General features: G+C 39.6%; 1 pseudogene; it reads left to right on the top strand.

The window, feature by feature from the left end:
* The first annotated feature begins 6,349 nt into the window (after window positions 1-6,349).
* On the top strand, window positions 6,350-16,410 carry LOC118545304 (UDP-glucuronosyltransferase 3A1-like; annotated as a pseudogene).
* Window positions 16,411-16,733: the final 323 nt, after the last annotated feature.

The following is a 16,733-nucleotide window of genomic DNA, read 5'->3' as shown; positions in this document are numbered from 1 at the left end:
CTGATGAATATGGATTCCAAAATCCTCAACAAAATCCTAGCTAATAGGATCCAACAATACATTAAAAGGATCATCCACCATGACCAAGTGGGATTTATGCCCGGGATGCAAGGGTGGTTCAACATTCGCAAATCAATCGATGTGATAGAACACATTAATAAGAGGAGGGAGAAGAACCATATGGTTCTCTCAATTGATGCAGAAAAAGCATTTGACAAAATACAACATCCTTTCCTGATTAAAACTCTCCAGAGTATAGGGATAGAGGGAACATTCCTCAAGTTCATAAAATCCATCTATGAAAAACCCACAGCGAATATCATCCTCAATGGGGAAAGCTGAGAACCTTTCCCTTAAGATCAGGAACACGTCAAGGATGCCCACTCTCACTACTGTTGTTCAACATAGTACTAGAAGTCCTAGCAACAGCAATCAGACAACAAAAAGAAATAAAAGGTATTCAAATTGGCAAATAAGAAGTCAAACTCTCTCTTTTCACAGACGACATGATACTTTATGTGGAAAACCCAAAAGTCTCCACCCCCAAATTACTAGAACTCATACAGCAATTCAGTAATGTGGCAGGATACAAAATCAATGCACAGAAATCAGTTGCTTTCTTATACACTAACAATGCAACTGTAGAAAGAGAAATTAGAGAAATGATTCCATTTACAATAGCACCAAAAACCGTAAGATACCTCGGAATAAACCTAACCAAACAGGTAAAGGATCTATACTCTAGGAACTACAAAACACTCATGAAAGAAATTGAAGAAGACACAAAAAGATGGAAAAACATTCCATGCTCATGGATCGGAAGAATAAACATTGTTAAAATGTCTATGCTACCCAGAGCAATCTATACCTTCAATGCCAACCTGATCAAAATTCCAATGACATTTTTCAAAGTGCTGGAACAAACAATCCTAAAATTTGTATGGAATCAGAAAAGACCCCGAATCGCCAAGGAAATGTTGAAAAAGAAAAACAAAGCTGGGGGCATCACGTTGCCCGATTTCAAGCTATATTACAAAGCTGTGATCGCTAAGACAGCATGGTACTGGCACAAAAACAGACATACAGACCAATGGAACAGAATAGAGAACCCAGATATGGACCCTCAACCCTATGGTCAAATAATATTCGACAAAGCAGGAAAAAATATGCAATGGAAAAAAGACAGTCTCTTCAATAAATGGTGCTGGGAAAATTGGACAGCCACATGCAGAAGAATGAAACTCAACCATTCTCTAACACCATTCACAAAGATAAACTCAAAGTGGATGAAAGACCTCAATGTGAGACAGGAATCCATCAAAATCCTAGAGGAGAACATAGGCAGTAACCTCCTTGACATCGGCCACAGCAACTTCTTTCAAGATACATCTCCAAAAGCTAGTGAAACAAAAGCAAAAATGAACTTTTGGGACTTCATCAAGATAAAAAGCTTCTGCACAGCAAAGGAAACAGTCAACAAAACTAAGAGGCAACCCACAGAATGGGAGAAGATATTTGCAAATGACACTACAGATAAAGGGCTGGTATCCAAGATCTATAAAGAACTTCTCAAACTCAACACCCACAAAACAAATAATCAAGTCAAAAAGTGGGCAGAAGATATGAAAAGACATTTCTCTGAAGAAGACATACAAATGGCTAACAGACACCTGAAAAAATGTTCATCATCATTAGCCATTTCCTTACACCATACACAAAAATAGACTCAAAATGGATGAAAGACCTAAATGTGAGATAGGAATCCATCAAAATCCTTGAGGAGAACACAGGCAGCAACCTCTTCAACCTCGGCTGCAGCAACTTCTTGCTAGACACATCTCCAAAGGCAGCTTGCATTCCCACGAACAGTGTAGGAGGGTTCCCCTTTCTCCGCATCCTCACCAACATCTGTCCTTTCCTGATTTGTTAATTTTAGCCATTCTGACGTGTGAGGTGGCCATCATGGGAAATCCAAATCAAAACCACATTGAGATACCACCTTACACCAGTTAGAATGGCAAAAATGGACAGGGAAAGAAACAACAAATGTTGGAGAGGTTGTGGAGAAAGGGGAACTCTCTTACACTGTTGGTGGGAATGCAAGTTGGTACAGCCACTTTGGAAAACAGTGTGGAGGTGCCTCAAAAATTTAAAAATAGAGCTACCCTATGACCCAGCAATTGCACTCCTGGGTATTTACCCCAAAGACACAGATGTAGTGAAAAGAAGGGCCATATGCACCCCAATGTTCATAGCAGCAATGTCCGCAATAGCCAAACTGTGGAAAGAGCCGAGATGCCCTTCAACAGATGAATGGATAAAGAAGATGTGGTCCATATATACAATGGAATATTACTCAGCCATCAGAAAGGATGAATACCCAACTTTTACATCCACATGGATGGGGCTGGAGGAGATTATGCTAAGTTAAATAAGTCAAGCAGAGGAAGTCAATTATCATATGGTTTCACTTATTTGTGGAACATAAGGAATAGCATGGAGGACATTAGGAGAAGGAAGGGAAAAATGGTGGGGGGAATTGGAGGGAGAGATGAACCATGAGAGACTATGGACTCTGAGAAACAAACAGGGTTTTAGAGGGGAGGGGGGAGGGGGGATTGGTTAGCCTGGTGATGGGTTTTAAGGAGGGCACATACTGCATGGAGCACCGGGTGTTATACAAAAACAATGGATCGTGGATCACCACATCAAAAACCAATGATGTATTGTATGGTGACTAACATAACATAATAAAATTAAAAAAAAAACCCACTTAATACAACTCAACACCAAAAAATAAATAAATAAATAAATAAATAAATATCAAGACTAAAAAAATAATCCTCAATAATTATCAAATTAATAGGATAATAAATAACATTTATTGAGTGTTTTAAAAAAAAAAAAGTCTTATGGTTTGCCTCCCTCTCTGGTTTCATCTTGTTTCATTTTTTCCTCTCTTCCCCTATGATCCTCTGCATTGTTTCTTAAATTCCGCATATCAGTGAGGTCATATGATAATTGTCTTTCTCTGACTGACTTATTTCGCTTAGCATAATACCCTCTAGTTCCATCCATGTCATTGCAAATGGCAAGATTTCATTTTTTGATGGCTGCGTAATATTCCTGTGTGTGTGTGTGTGTGTGTGTGTGTGTGTGTGTGTGTGTGTGTACCACATCTTCTTTATCCATTCATCTGTCAATGGACATCTTGGCTCTTTGCATAGTTTGGCTATTGTGGACATTGCTGCTATAAACAGTGGGGTACAGGTACCTCTTCAGATCACTATGTTTGTATCTTTGGGGTAAATACCCAGTAGTGCAATCGCTGGGTCATAGGATAGCTCTATTTTCAACTTTCTGAGGAACCTCCATACTGTTTTCCAGAGTGGCTACACCAGCTTGCATTCCCACGAACAGTGTAGGAGGGTTCCCCTTTCTCCGCATCCTCACCAACATCTGTCCTTTCCTGATTTGTTAATTTTAGCCATTCTGACGTGTGAGGTGGTATCTCATTGAGGTTTTGATTTGGATTTCCCTGATGCCGAGCGATGTTGAGCACTTTTTCATGTGTCTGTTGGCCATTTGGATGTCTTCTTTGGAAAAATGTCTGTTCATGTCTTCTGCCCATTTCTTGATTGGATTATTTGTTCTTTGCGTGTTGAGTTTGATAAGTTCTTGATAGATTTTGTATACTAGCCCTTGATCTGATATGTCATTTGCAAATATCTTCTCCCATTCTGTCAGTTGTCTTTTGGTTTTGTTGAAAGTTTCCTTTGCTGTGCAAAAGCTTTTTATCTTGATGAAGTCCCAATAGTTCATTTTTGCCCTTGCTTCCCTTGCCTTTGGAGATGTGTCTAGCAAGAAGTTGCTGCAGCCGAGGTTGAAGAGGTTGCTGCCTGTGTTCTCCTCAAGGATTTTGATGGATTCCTATCTCACATTTAGGTCTTTCATCCATTTTGAGTCTATTTTTGTGTATGGTGTAAGGAAATGGTCCAGTTTCCTTCTTCTGCATGTGGCTGTCCAATTTTCTCAACACCATTTGTTGAAGAGACTGTCTTTTTTCCATTGGACATTCTTTCCTGCTTTGTCGAAGATTAGTTGACCATAAAGTTGAGGGTCCATTTCTGGGCTCTCTATTCTGTTCCATTGATCTATGTGTCTGTTTTTGTGCCAGTACCATACTGTCTTGATGATGACAGCTTTGTAATAGAGCTTGAAGTCCAAAATTGTGATGCCACCAGCTTTGGTTTTCTTTTTCAACATTCCTTTGGCTATTTGGGGTCTTTTCCAGTTCCATACAAATTTTAGGATTATTTGTTCCAGTTCTGTGAAAAAAAAATTGATGGTATTTTGATAGGGATTGCATTGAATGTGTAGATTGCTCTACGTATCATAAACATTTTAACAATATTTGTTCCTCCAGTCTATGAGCATGGAACGTTTTTCCATTTCTTTGTGTCTTCCTCAATTTCTTTCATGAGTATTCTATAGTTTTCTGATTACAGATCCTTTGCCTCTTTGGTTAGATTTATTCCTAGGTTACTTATGGTTTTGGGTGCAATTGTAAACGGGATTGACTCCTTAATTTCTCTTCCTTCTGTCTCATTGTTGGTGTATAGAAATGCAACTGATTTCTGTGCATTGATTTTATATCCTGCCACTTTAATCCAGTGATTACAAATGTATTCAAAAAACTAATGGCAGTCGTGTCTAAAGAACTAAATGAAAGTATGAGAACAATGAGAGTGACTACTAATTGTCTTTTGAGGGTGAGGAAATGTTCTAAAATTGGTTGTGGTGTTGGCTGCACAACTCTGCAGATATCCTAAAACCCACTAAATTGTATATTTTTAAAGAATAAATTTAGGTTATGTGAATTATAACTCAATAGAGATGTTATTAAAGAAAAGAAAATGAAAAAAATCTGAGTTATAAATAAGGGAAAGAACTAAAATTGGGTCTCTTAATATTTTTTTTAATCTAGGTGTGTGACATATTTGATTAGTTTTTCTCTTCTGTCTCTTTGATTTTAAAAAGAAGGAGAAAAAAATACCAAATTGTCAGTTGGTCTCCTCCTGAAGAATATAAACAGGAATTCAAGAAAAATTTTGATTCCCTTTTAAAGGAAACTTTGCTTGGGAGGTAGTAGTTGTTTTGTTTTTTTTTTTTAAACAAAAATAAAGCAATTATTATTTGAGAAATATGAATGAGTGAATGAATGAATGAATGAATTGAACAATTTAAATAATCTCTGAACCGATCACTTCAGACAGTCCTGGAGACATTCCCAGCTTGTTCAGCTTCCAAGGCTGAATGAATAGATATTACCCTTAGAAATTGGGGTGAATCTCACCTTATGAAATTCTCCTACTTCTCTCCTTGCCTTCAATCTCTTCAGCTTAGGGACAGTGATGGACAGCTTACCATTTCATTGTTGGATAAAGTCACAGTCACTCAATTTCACTTCTTTCTCTTCCTTTCTCTTTTCATAAATTTTTTGTTGATGGGGGTCACTTACAAAGATTGATTTTTGCAGAACTTGAAGACGGCCATTAAGATTCATTCATTGTAGAACTGGAACTTGGCTATTTAAGACTCACTTTTAGCCTTGCAGACGGTAAGTCATGAGACTGACTCTTGGAAATTCCACTCATCTGAATCTCAAAATGACAAGGAAGTACTCATTTGAAGTATGAAAGCATAGAGAGGAAAATCATGCTGTCTGTGTTAAGAGATGCCCTTGCTCCTCCCTTATTTCTGAGAAAAGATGTGACTCACTAGTCAAGGCATTTCTTAAATAATGCCTCCTCCATAAAATCTGTTTTATTTACCTCATTTCTTCCTCTAAGCTTCTCTGTATGACTGACTTAACATTTACTTTTGTGCTTTCTCTTTTTCATTAAAAAAGATTTATTGGGGACTTAATATGTGCCAGGCAACGAAGGGGTTAGAGACAGAGCAGAGAATGAAAGCTATTGGAAAAACAAACAAAAAATCCCCAAGTCTTCCCTCTGTTCTCCCATCCTCCAACTAGGTTTAACACTTTCAGAGTGTGACCTATAGGGCCTGGCACTGTGTTTCTGCAAGTCTTTTCTCTCTCGTATTAAGTTAATGTTTATATTTTCATGTGATAATTTCCAAAAATTTATACCAGATGTCTTGAATTTTTCAAAACTATTCCATATGTTACCTTAATTTTTTTTTTTTTTAAATAGGCTCCACACCCAACATGGGGCTTGAACTCATGACACTGAGATCAAGAGTCACATGCTCTACCAACTGAGCCAGCCAGGTGCCCCTTTAAACATTTTTTTAAATGTTTAATTTTAAAAATGTATCCCTACCGATGTATGTGGAATTGGTAGTAGCACACAGAGAGAATCACGGTACTAATTGCTAAGCTAACTAGGTTGTTTGTACACTTTCATAATGCCTAGCTCTTTCTTTTGAAACACTTAACACACTGATAATTTTTTACTTGTAATGATTTGCTAGACATCTGCTTCTGCTGTCAAACTGTAAGCTCCATCAGGGGAAAGGCCATGTTTTCCTTGCATAGTACTAGATCCACAGAATCTATCATAGTGTATAGCACAGAGTAGGCAGAAGGTAAACATTTATTACTGAAAGGTCAAGATTTATAAAAAGACTAGGTCAGATTGTAAGTTACATCTTATCTGACTAGCTTTTTACAGTTATTGAAACCTTTGATATTGCCCCAGATATAATTAGGAAAATTATCCTGATTTGATCATTGAATTCAAGAAGCCTCCTTGGCTTCCTCTCTGGCTTAAAGTAGTGGTCTGTCTGCCACCCCCACTCCCCGATCCAATCAGAACACCCTCGTTAAACTTACTAAACTGACTGCCGTTTGGTCCCATTTATTTTCTCCTCATAATCTTGTGTCCTTTTGGAAGAAGCCTGCCCTGCCCATCGCACTCTGCTGAAATGACAAAACATCTTCCTCTCTCTTGCCCCCAATAATTATCAGAAATTATCCTCAGAGAAAGAATTTTCTTCATTGAAACATAACTTTTAACAACTTTTGTCCCAACATTAGTTCATTCTATCTTCTTCTTTCTCCTGAACAAATTTTTTAAAAAAATAGTTGAACCAGGGGCACCTGGGTGGCTCAGTTGGTTAAGAGTCTGACTTTTGGTTTCAGCTCAAGCCATGATCTCAGAGTTGTGAAACTGAGCCCCACATCAGGCTCAGTGCTTAGCGCAGAATCTGCTTGAGATTCTCTCTCTCCCCCTCTCCCAACCCCTTTGCCCCTCCCACCACTCTCTCGCTCTCAAATAAATAAATAAATAAAATCTTTAAAAAAATAGTTGAACCATTTAAATACACATGAATAGTGGTATACCCTGTGTCCTTATGTTAGGATAAATGCGTATTTGCTTTCTCTCTCTCTCTCTCTCTCAGGATGGTATTTCTCAACCCTGGCTGCATATTAGAATCACCTGAGGAACTTTGAACAATACTTATGTTTGGGGCCCACTTTCAGGAAGTCTTATGTAAATTATTTATGGTGAAGTCCAGGCATAGCTATATTTGTAAAGCTCCCTAGGAATTATAGCACGTAGTCAGGGTAGAGACCTTCCCCCTGGAGCCATGTTTCTATCTCTCCCTTCACCACTCACCAGAGGGCATAGGGCAGGGCTCTCACCTAAGGGTAATCTTTAAGTGGTGGGTCTTCACTTTAGCAAAAGGAAATCAAGCAACTGATGGCTGATCTTCAGTTTATAAGTCTGCATCCTAGTTGGAATCTCATTTTTCAGCCCAATTGTGGATCCTGAATTCAGTGCAGAATCACCATAGCAAATGTTTAAACATTATTAGAAGAAAAGTAAGTGAATCCCCAGTAAAACAAAGTAAATGCTCAAGTAAAAGCTAACACAGGGGGCGCCTGGGTGGCTCAGTTGGTTAGGCGACTGCCTTCGGCTCAGGTCATGATCTTGGAGTCCCGGGATCAAGTCCCACATCAGGCTCCCTACTCAGCGGGGAGTCTGCTTCTCCCTCTGACCCTCCCCCCTCTCATGTGCTCTCTCTCTCTCTCATTCTCGCTCTTTCAAATAAATAAATAAATAAAATCTTAAAAAAAAAAAGCTGACACAGGACATTAATCTTCAGCAAGGTTTTCAGAATTTGTACCACAGAAGAGGCCCTTAGAGGTAGACAAAAGTTCAAAGTCCTTATTCACTGGCCCTTAAGTGGGAAGCCCAAGCAACAGTGACCTTTTTGAAAGTTTTGTTGCCAGTGGAGTGTGAAGGCATCCATTGGCCCAGTAGTTGAAAGCAAGAAACCAGCAGATGTCACATGCACACAGTTTCTACAGTGGTTTCTCCAATGGAAAATGCTGTTTTTTCACTTACGTTCATGGGACCCTGACATCAAGATGCTTATAGCCCCGGGAAAATAAATCCTACACATGTACATTCAAGAACAAAGTTCACATATGAATGAAGGTCATACAGAGCATCACGGATGAGCTTCAGCATTTAGCCAGTGGACAGAGATCATGGGCACCAGCTATAGCTGTTAACATCTCCCAGGGCAGGAAGAGCATCAAAAGATGGGTAGGATTTCCATGAGGGGAAGAAAGGAAGAGGGAGGAAAACAGGAATATTCTAAGCCTCAGAAAGAATTGTAGCAAAGAAAAAAAAAACAAGGAAATGGCATGGTAGATTTAGAGATCATGAAAAGACCAGCATCTAGAGCAGAAAGTTCTCAGGAGAGAACAATAGAACAGGTTATTACCAAAAGTGCTTTCTAAATATTCACTTCTGGTGCCAAGATTCTTTCGTGTGTTTCAAGATTAACACCGTCCATGAATATTGAATATCTCTCCCTCCTTTCTTTCTTTCTTTTCTTTCTTCTTTCTTTCTTTTTCTTTTTCTTTCTTTCTTTCTTTCTTTCTTTCTTTCTTTCTTTCTTTCTTTCTTTCTTTCTTTCTTTCTTTCTTTCTTCCTTTCTTTTCCTTTCTTTCTTTCTCTTTCTTTCTTTCTTCTCTTTCTTCTTTTTCTTTCTTTTTTGCAGGATTTCATTTAAAACATTTTAAAGGTCATGAAGCTCTACATGCAACTCAGTGTAGTCATTTGTTAGGAAGGACAGATATGATGGGCTCCTTAATGAGAGTTTCAACCTAGTGGTGGTTGATGCTAGAGATCACTGCACTTTCCTGGTCGTTGAAAAACTTGGAAGGCCATTTGTGACCATCCTTACCAAACACATTTAGAATTATGATTTTGGGCTGCCTGAGCCTGTGTCTTAGGTTCCAGCATTCTACTCTCCCTGACAGATCACATGGATTTCTGGGGCCGAGTGACGAACTCTCTGATGTTCTTCATTTAGACCTTGAGAGAATGGTATATTCATGCTGTTTGATGACTCTATCAGGGAACATTTCCCAGAAGGCCCTAGGCCAGAGCTATTTTATCTTTAACTGAAAGCAGAGCTATGGTTTGTTAATTCTGATTATGCCTTTATTTTGCCCGGCCCCTGCTTCCCAACACTGTTTATATTGCAGGCTTAATGGTCAAACCTGTTGAACCAATACTCAGGTAAGTAAAACCTTTATGCCTCATTTGGACGTGAGGAATCACCCTCATGTGTCTTTAGTGCACAGATAGCAATTGCTCAGACAAAGGTTAAATCTAGGTAGTTTTTTTTTTTTAAGAAAAAAAATATTACTTTTTTTTTTAAGAAAAAATATTATTTACTTATTTGAGAGAGAGAGAGAGAAAACAAGCAGGGGGAGGGGTAGTGAGAGAGAGAGAGGGAGGGAGAGGGAATCTCAAGCAGACTGTGCTGAGTGCAGAGCCTGATGCACAGGGTTTTCTATATAGACAATGGTGTCTCATACAACTAACAACATTTTCTTTTCCCTTTCCAATCATTATTTCTTTTACTTATTTTTTTTTGTTTTATTGTTCTGGCTAGAGTTTATACCGTGATGTTGAATAAAAGTGGTGAGAGTAGACCTCTCTGCTTTGTTACTGTCTTAGGTGGAAAAAGTTCAATATTTTACCATTAAGTATGATTATAGATCAAGAATTTTTTTCAACATATGCCTTTCTATTCCTAGCCATGTTGAGAGTTTTTATAATAAAAGGATATTGAATTTTGTTAAAGATTTATTATGCATCTATTGAGGAGATCATATGATACTTCCTTTTTACTCTTTTATTGTGGTGAATTATAATGATTAATTTTTGACTGTTAAATTAACCTTGCATCCTCGGATAAAAGAATTGGTCATGATGTACTGGTTTCTATATATTGCTGGATTCCATTTAAAAATATTTTTTTTTTTTTTTTTAAGATTTTATTTTTATTTATTTGACAGAGAGAGAGAGACATCAAGAGAGGGAACACAAGCAGGGGCAGTGGGAGAGGGAAAAGCAGGCCTTCCGTGGAGCAGGGAGCCTGACAGAGGGCTCGATCCCAGGACCCTGGGACCATGACCTGAGCTGAAGGCAGACGCTTAACGACTGAGCCACCCACGTGCCCCTCCATTTAAAAATATTTTAAAGGATAAGCTGGCCTCATAAAACTCCATTGGAATTGTACTCTCTTCTTGTACTTTATGAGGTTATGTTTCTAGAGGTTTCAATTCTGAATTCAGTTTTTGTAAAAAAATTTTGAAACTTAAATTAAGCTATTTAAAGCTATTGAAAATTTCTAATTTTTCTAGTGCCAGTTTTGATAAATTGTGTTTATCCAAATAATGCTCACTTCACATATCTGACAACCAGATATTTCATTTTTCATAGAAACGAGGAGATATATGGGAACTGGGAGCTCTGAAACAATTGCTGCTCTACTATGGGTATCTTATCAGTTATATATGCTGCTTTGTCAGAGCCTTTCCCAGCCCCGCCCCAGGATGTGTAGATAGCTCCAGTGAGCTGTACCCTTCCGCACTGATGCTTCAAGATTATGCAGGTCATGCTTTGCATTAGTCTTCATCAAAGTGTCGTTCTTAGCTCACCTTTGTCAGGTTCACTTGAGATACTTATAAAAAAATGTAGATTCTAGGCCCCACCCTGGACCTACTGAATCAGAATCTCTAGGTTTGAATCCTGGTAATTTGCATTTTCAACAACACCCAAACTGCATTTATACAGACTAAATATTTGAATCTGTAAGATTGACTGTGAGGCAACCACTATTTTTTACTCTTTCCCTCCACAGTTTGTGCTAAATCCCAAAGTGAGCCAGCAAATTAAAATATATTTTCACTATGAGTCCATCTATGAATATTCTAAGAGAAATATATGAAAATCATCATTCTCTCCAAATGTTAGTCCATTTTGATGTTTATAGTAGAAAAAACTTGGACTTCAGAGTCAGACACAATCTGAATTGAATCCTGGTTCTGCCATTCATTTGATATATTCTCTCCAACAAGTGCCTGTGTCTAAGCCTCAGTTTCTGGGGGTGTGAAAGAGGGATAATCTTAGCACTCAGGATTGTTGAGAGAATTGGATATATGTTTTTAAGAGTTCCATTGCAGTGTCTGACACATGCTGGGCATGACTAAGTGGGTCTTTATTATTATTATTGTTACATCTCAGTTAACAAGGACCGAAAAACCAGCCACATGTCCCTTGGCTAGTGTTAACTGGGAGGCAAAGATCCACCTACTTCTTTATTTTTGATGCTCTACATTTCAGTCTGGCTTATAGTTTTCTATGCATTCTTGAGAGATTTATCATCATCTTTTTCATTAGGTCCTCCCTTATCCTATAGCAGCTACTACCATGGGGAAAAGAATGAGCTGAAGCACATGAGTAGTGGTTGACTCCGGAAGCCCAGAAAAAGGAGAGAGCAGAGATTACAGGCCTTCTCAGAAGTGTACCCGTAGAACATCATAGGGAGAGAGTGGAGGTTGGGAAGGACAAAAATACCCATAAATTTAGCTTGCCTTGTGGCAAAGCCCACATAGGTCACTGGAAAGCTTCAGAAAACTGAGAATTTGAGATCATATTGTATCATTTGGACACAGGTATCTCTCTGACCATCTTCCAGCACTATGTATTTTTGCTGCCTCCATAGCAGGGGTAGATGAGATCCAGCTCCTGACCATTTGGGAATCCTGCTTATCTCCCAGTCTCCTCTGGGGGAAGCCCATAGTGCAGGATGAGGGAAGGTGTTCACATAGTCCTCTGGAGGATACTATCAAAAACTCTCCCTGTCTTTCCTCCTGACCCACAAGAGAGGAAATTGAAATTTAGTTCATCAAGTTATAAAGCCTGCAGGGAAAGGATACACCATTCCTGTGATCCTGGAGAAAAAGGATAAATCAAGGCTTAGAAAAATCTCTTTCTTCCAGGCCATCCAGCACATGTTAGCCCGTGGAAAAGAAAGGTTTCGATTTATCCTAAACAAGGGAAACACAGAGAGTTCAGATGTGTGCTCCGTGAATGGTATGACTCTTTTTTTTCTGTTCTCTCAGGAATTTGAGGACTTTACTGCCAAGTTGCAGATAAAGGTTTTGTTCTTGTGACACTGGGCTCCATGGTTTACACCCAACAGATTGAGGAAGTCCTAAAGGAGATGCATGCTGCCTTTGCCCACCTTCCCCCGGGGCGGGGGAGGGGGGTGATGTGGAAGTGTAAGCCTTCTCATTGGCCCAAAGATGTCAAATTGGCAGCCAATGTGAAAATTGTGGACTGGCTTCCTCAGAATGACCTCATGGGTAAGGACTTCCTCCTTCTACGGGCTGCAGCTGTTCTGCCCTTCTCTCTCTCCAGTTACTTTTTCTTTAGGGTTTATTGCCGCTGTCACCCCTGCCTGGGCACTCCACCATCCTTGAAAAGGAAAGCATCTGTTAGCAAAAGTCAAAGCACCAGAAGAGATTGGCACTTTGGGGTCACTTCATCCATCTGTAACCCAGACCGGTTAGCTGTAGCCGCTAGTGATATTCAAGTGGGGTTACTGTGGCCTCTTGTAATTGGTAGGTGATCAGGATCAAACACCTTCCAAGAAGTGCCTACAAATGTTCTGAGATATAACTATGCAGAGCAGGAAGGAAGTACCCAGTGTGAGAGACCTGGGTGCCATGGTGTCTTTCTAATGTGAGACAATTCCTCATTGTCCTGTCTGAGATGTCTTACCGCATCTTCAAGGAGGTTTCTCTCTGGCCAGTGCTGCATTCTGGGGACGCTTCATGTGTATAGCTGCAGACTGGATCAGAATCACTCAGTGAATTGGAGATACAAGTTTTTGATTCTGTCCCTGCAAATATATTTCAATAGCCTGTGGTAGAGACCACAAATTGCATTTTCCAAAAGCACTTTAACAGTTTCTAAGTCCTTGAGCTAGATAAGCTCTTCCTCGTCAACACTTTATTTTACTCCAAATAAGAGAGAAGCAGTATGACAGGGACAGGCAGTGTTAAGGTATAAGGCATAATCCCAGCTTTAAAATGATGTAGAGAGACAATGAAGGAATAAATGGATGAATGGTGGTATATGCTGAACTTAGTGCTCTCTCTGCATTCTTAGCTTTAGCTGGACTCTAGTTCAGGTGTTAGACCCATGTTTCTGAGGGTGCTTATAGAGTGTCTTCCAGGTAACTGACTCTTTAAATTGTTCCCAAATACCTCTAGAGTCCCCTGCGTGTTTCCCTGACATTGCTGCTTTTCCAGATTCCCCACATTCTTTCTCCAGCATCACCTTTCTTGTCCAAGCTCACCCCAGCCTCCACCTATTTGTCACTCATGGAGGGTAGAAAAGTGTGATGGAATGTATCAACCATGGTGTGCCCATGGTGGGGATTCTTCTCTTCACAGACCAGCCTGGAGACCTACTCCAAGTAGAAGCCAAAGACCTAGGTGTCTCCATTCTGATAGAGCAGCTCAAAGGGGAGACCCTAGCTCTAAAGATGAAACAAGTCATGGGAGACAAGAGATATGTATGTAGCCCTTAGGGTAGCACTAGGGGAAATGGCTGGAAGTTTTTTTTTTTTTTTTTTTTTACCCCATATAAGCTAAAACTCAGCTAACCTAAGATACCAGCTGACCTATTTTTACTGAATACCAAGTTAAAGAAATGAGTCTTATATTTCAATAAGGCAAATTGAAGGCAGATGAAGGAAGAACTTTCTGTGTTTAGAAGTAACTTACAAAAGTTTCTCTTTTTAGAGTTTTTGTTTCTCTTGAGATGTTTAATGTACAATTCTAGCCAGGTACAGGGGTGTCCTTTTACTTCTTCAAACACAACATTCTTTCCTCTAGAGATCTTTGCCCTTGGCTGTTCTGGAACATTCTTTCCATTTAGCTCCAATGTCACCTCTTCAGAGAGGCCTTCTCTGATCAATGCCAGTTATTCCATATAATTTCCTTCACAAAATGTGTAATACTTTGTAATTATTCTGTTTATTAGTTTATTGACTCTTTCCTCCAACTAGAATGTAAGCTTCATGAGAGTAGGGTCATATCTTTCTCATTTATCATGGCCTCTCTCACTGCTTTGTACACAGTAGGCACTGCATAAGTAATTGTTGAACAAGTAAAGAGTAACTAAATACTAGTCCTCTATATCAGGGGTTCTTGGCCCAAGCAACGTAGTTAGGCTCCTAGGCCTCATGAACCCCTAGAAATGTAAAATTGTGAATGGTATGTGTTTGCATATATACATTTCCTAGAGTGTGTTTTTATGATGTTCATCAGATTGTTAATGGGATCTAGTACCCAGAAAGGCCAAGAACTGCTGCTTGTGGAGGAGTCATTCCATACCTGAAGTAATTCTTGGATGATGTTCAGCATGACACCTAATGAAATGCAGGACCAGCATTCCCTAGGACACTTTTAGCATCTAGCTCCCTTCCCGGCAGGCAGTTAATATTTGCAAATAAATAAATTAAATGGTGCAGACTGTATTGAGAATCAAGATATTTGGATTCAGTCATTTGTGTATCAGGGTGACTCTCTGGTCTGAAGACACATCTGGGCAGTTCAGAAGCAATGGGCTTTCTTCCTCTGAGATGCCTTGACTATCACTTTCCTGTGGTCCTCTTTACTACTATGAGCCTGCCTCCCCAGAAAGAGGAAACTCACAACCACCCTGACCGGTTGCAACTTAAATTCATGACCATAGGCCTGACGTGGGCCCCCAACAAGCCTGACAACCTGATTGTATTTTCCTAATCACTCCACAAAACTGCTCTCACGCAGGTCACCAGTAGCATCTATGCTGCCAAAGCCCATGCCCACTTCTCAGTTCTTACCTTACCTATCCTACCAGCATCATTTATGTCAACTGATGACTGCCCCACCTTAAACATTCCTTCACATGGTCCCAGACACCACACTCTTAGTTCTCACCCCTCATTGGCTGCTCCTTTTCAATCTCTATGGCTGATACCTCTTCAACACTACACCTCCAGATGTGCTCGGGTTCCAGATCAAGGTCTGGTGTTTGGATCTCATCTAATTTCTAATCCGCACTTCACTCTTGGGATGCTTGTCCAGTCTTATGGTTTGAAATCCTCTCTGTAGACTAATGTTAATTCCCAAATGGATAACTACAGCCCAAACCTTTCTGCTAATGGCAGTATATCATTTTACCTTCCTAACTGACATCTCTTCTTTGCTGTCAGGTAAGCATCTCAAACTTAACATGACCAGATATCAACTTTGGACTGCTCCCAACACCCCTAAACCTGCTCATCAAATCTCCATTTCAGTAAATTGTAACTCCTTTTTTACAGTTTATTAGACCAAAAATTTAGGTGTCTTCCATTTAAAATTTATAAGAATTTAAATACAGAAAATAAGGAAGAGTAATAGAGATTTTATTATATCATAATTCACGTTTTATAGAATTGTTTGTTGTTCTAGAATTTATAACCTAAAGGATCTGCTAATTTAAAACTTATTTTTTAATCACCTAATTTCATTTAGGACATGAGAATGTCAAGAAAAGCCCTACTTGGGAATTCTTCAGAAGTTCATTCTATGGTGATTAGAATTAACTTTAGCCTGAGTCAGCTGAATATTTAACATTTGGTTTTTGACATTTCTCCAAACTGTCTCTCTCTCTATATATATACACACACACAGATGTATATTTATATATATGTATACTGTGTGTGCTTGTGTGTGTGTGTGTGTGTGTGTCTGCCGACAGGTACAAATCAGCAGCAGTGGTCACCAGCATCATCAGGTGCTCCCACCCCCTGACACCCACCCAGCAGCTGGTGGGCTGGATAGACCAGATCCTCCAGACAGCGGGTGCAGCACACCTCAAGTCCCATGCCTTCCAGCAGCCGTGGCATGAGCAGTACCTTCTTGATGTCTTCTTGTTCCTGCTAGTGGTCACCTTGTGTACCATTTGGCTGTGTAGGAAGCTGCTAGGCATGGTCAGGCTGTGTGGGGCCAGGAAGCTGAAACAGATGTGACATGGATACATCCTAGGGTTGGGTGTGTTGGGAAGTCACTGGTTCTTGGTATGTCTCACACTAGCATAGACCATGCTGGTCTCCCACTACCCTGGCTCCAATTGACATCAACTCCTCTTGTTTATATTAGCACAAACTGTTTTTTTGTTGTTGTTGTTGTTCAGTTAGCCACTGTATAGTACATCATTAGTTTCTGATGTAGTATTCAATGATTCATTAGTTGCATATATCACCCATGGATGCGTCTTTGTCTATTAACATTTTCTTGCCAGAACTCTTTGGTTTCTTGGCTTACTGAATAGCTGGGACTATGCTGTGTTTCT

The sequence above is a fragment of the Halichoerus grypus genome, chromosome 2 (assembly GCF_964656455.1).
Source record: "Halichoerus grypus chromosome 2, mHalGry1.hap1.1, whole genome shotgun sequence".
NCBI lineage: Eukaryota > Metazoa > Chordata > Mammalia > Carnivora > Phocidae > Halichoerus > Halichoerus grypus.
The sequence above is the reverse complement of the archived record's forward strand: the minus strand, read 5'-3'. Positions and strand labels throughout refer to the sequence as shown.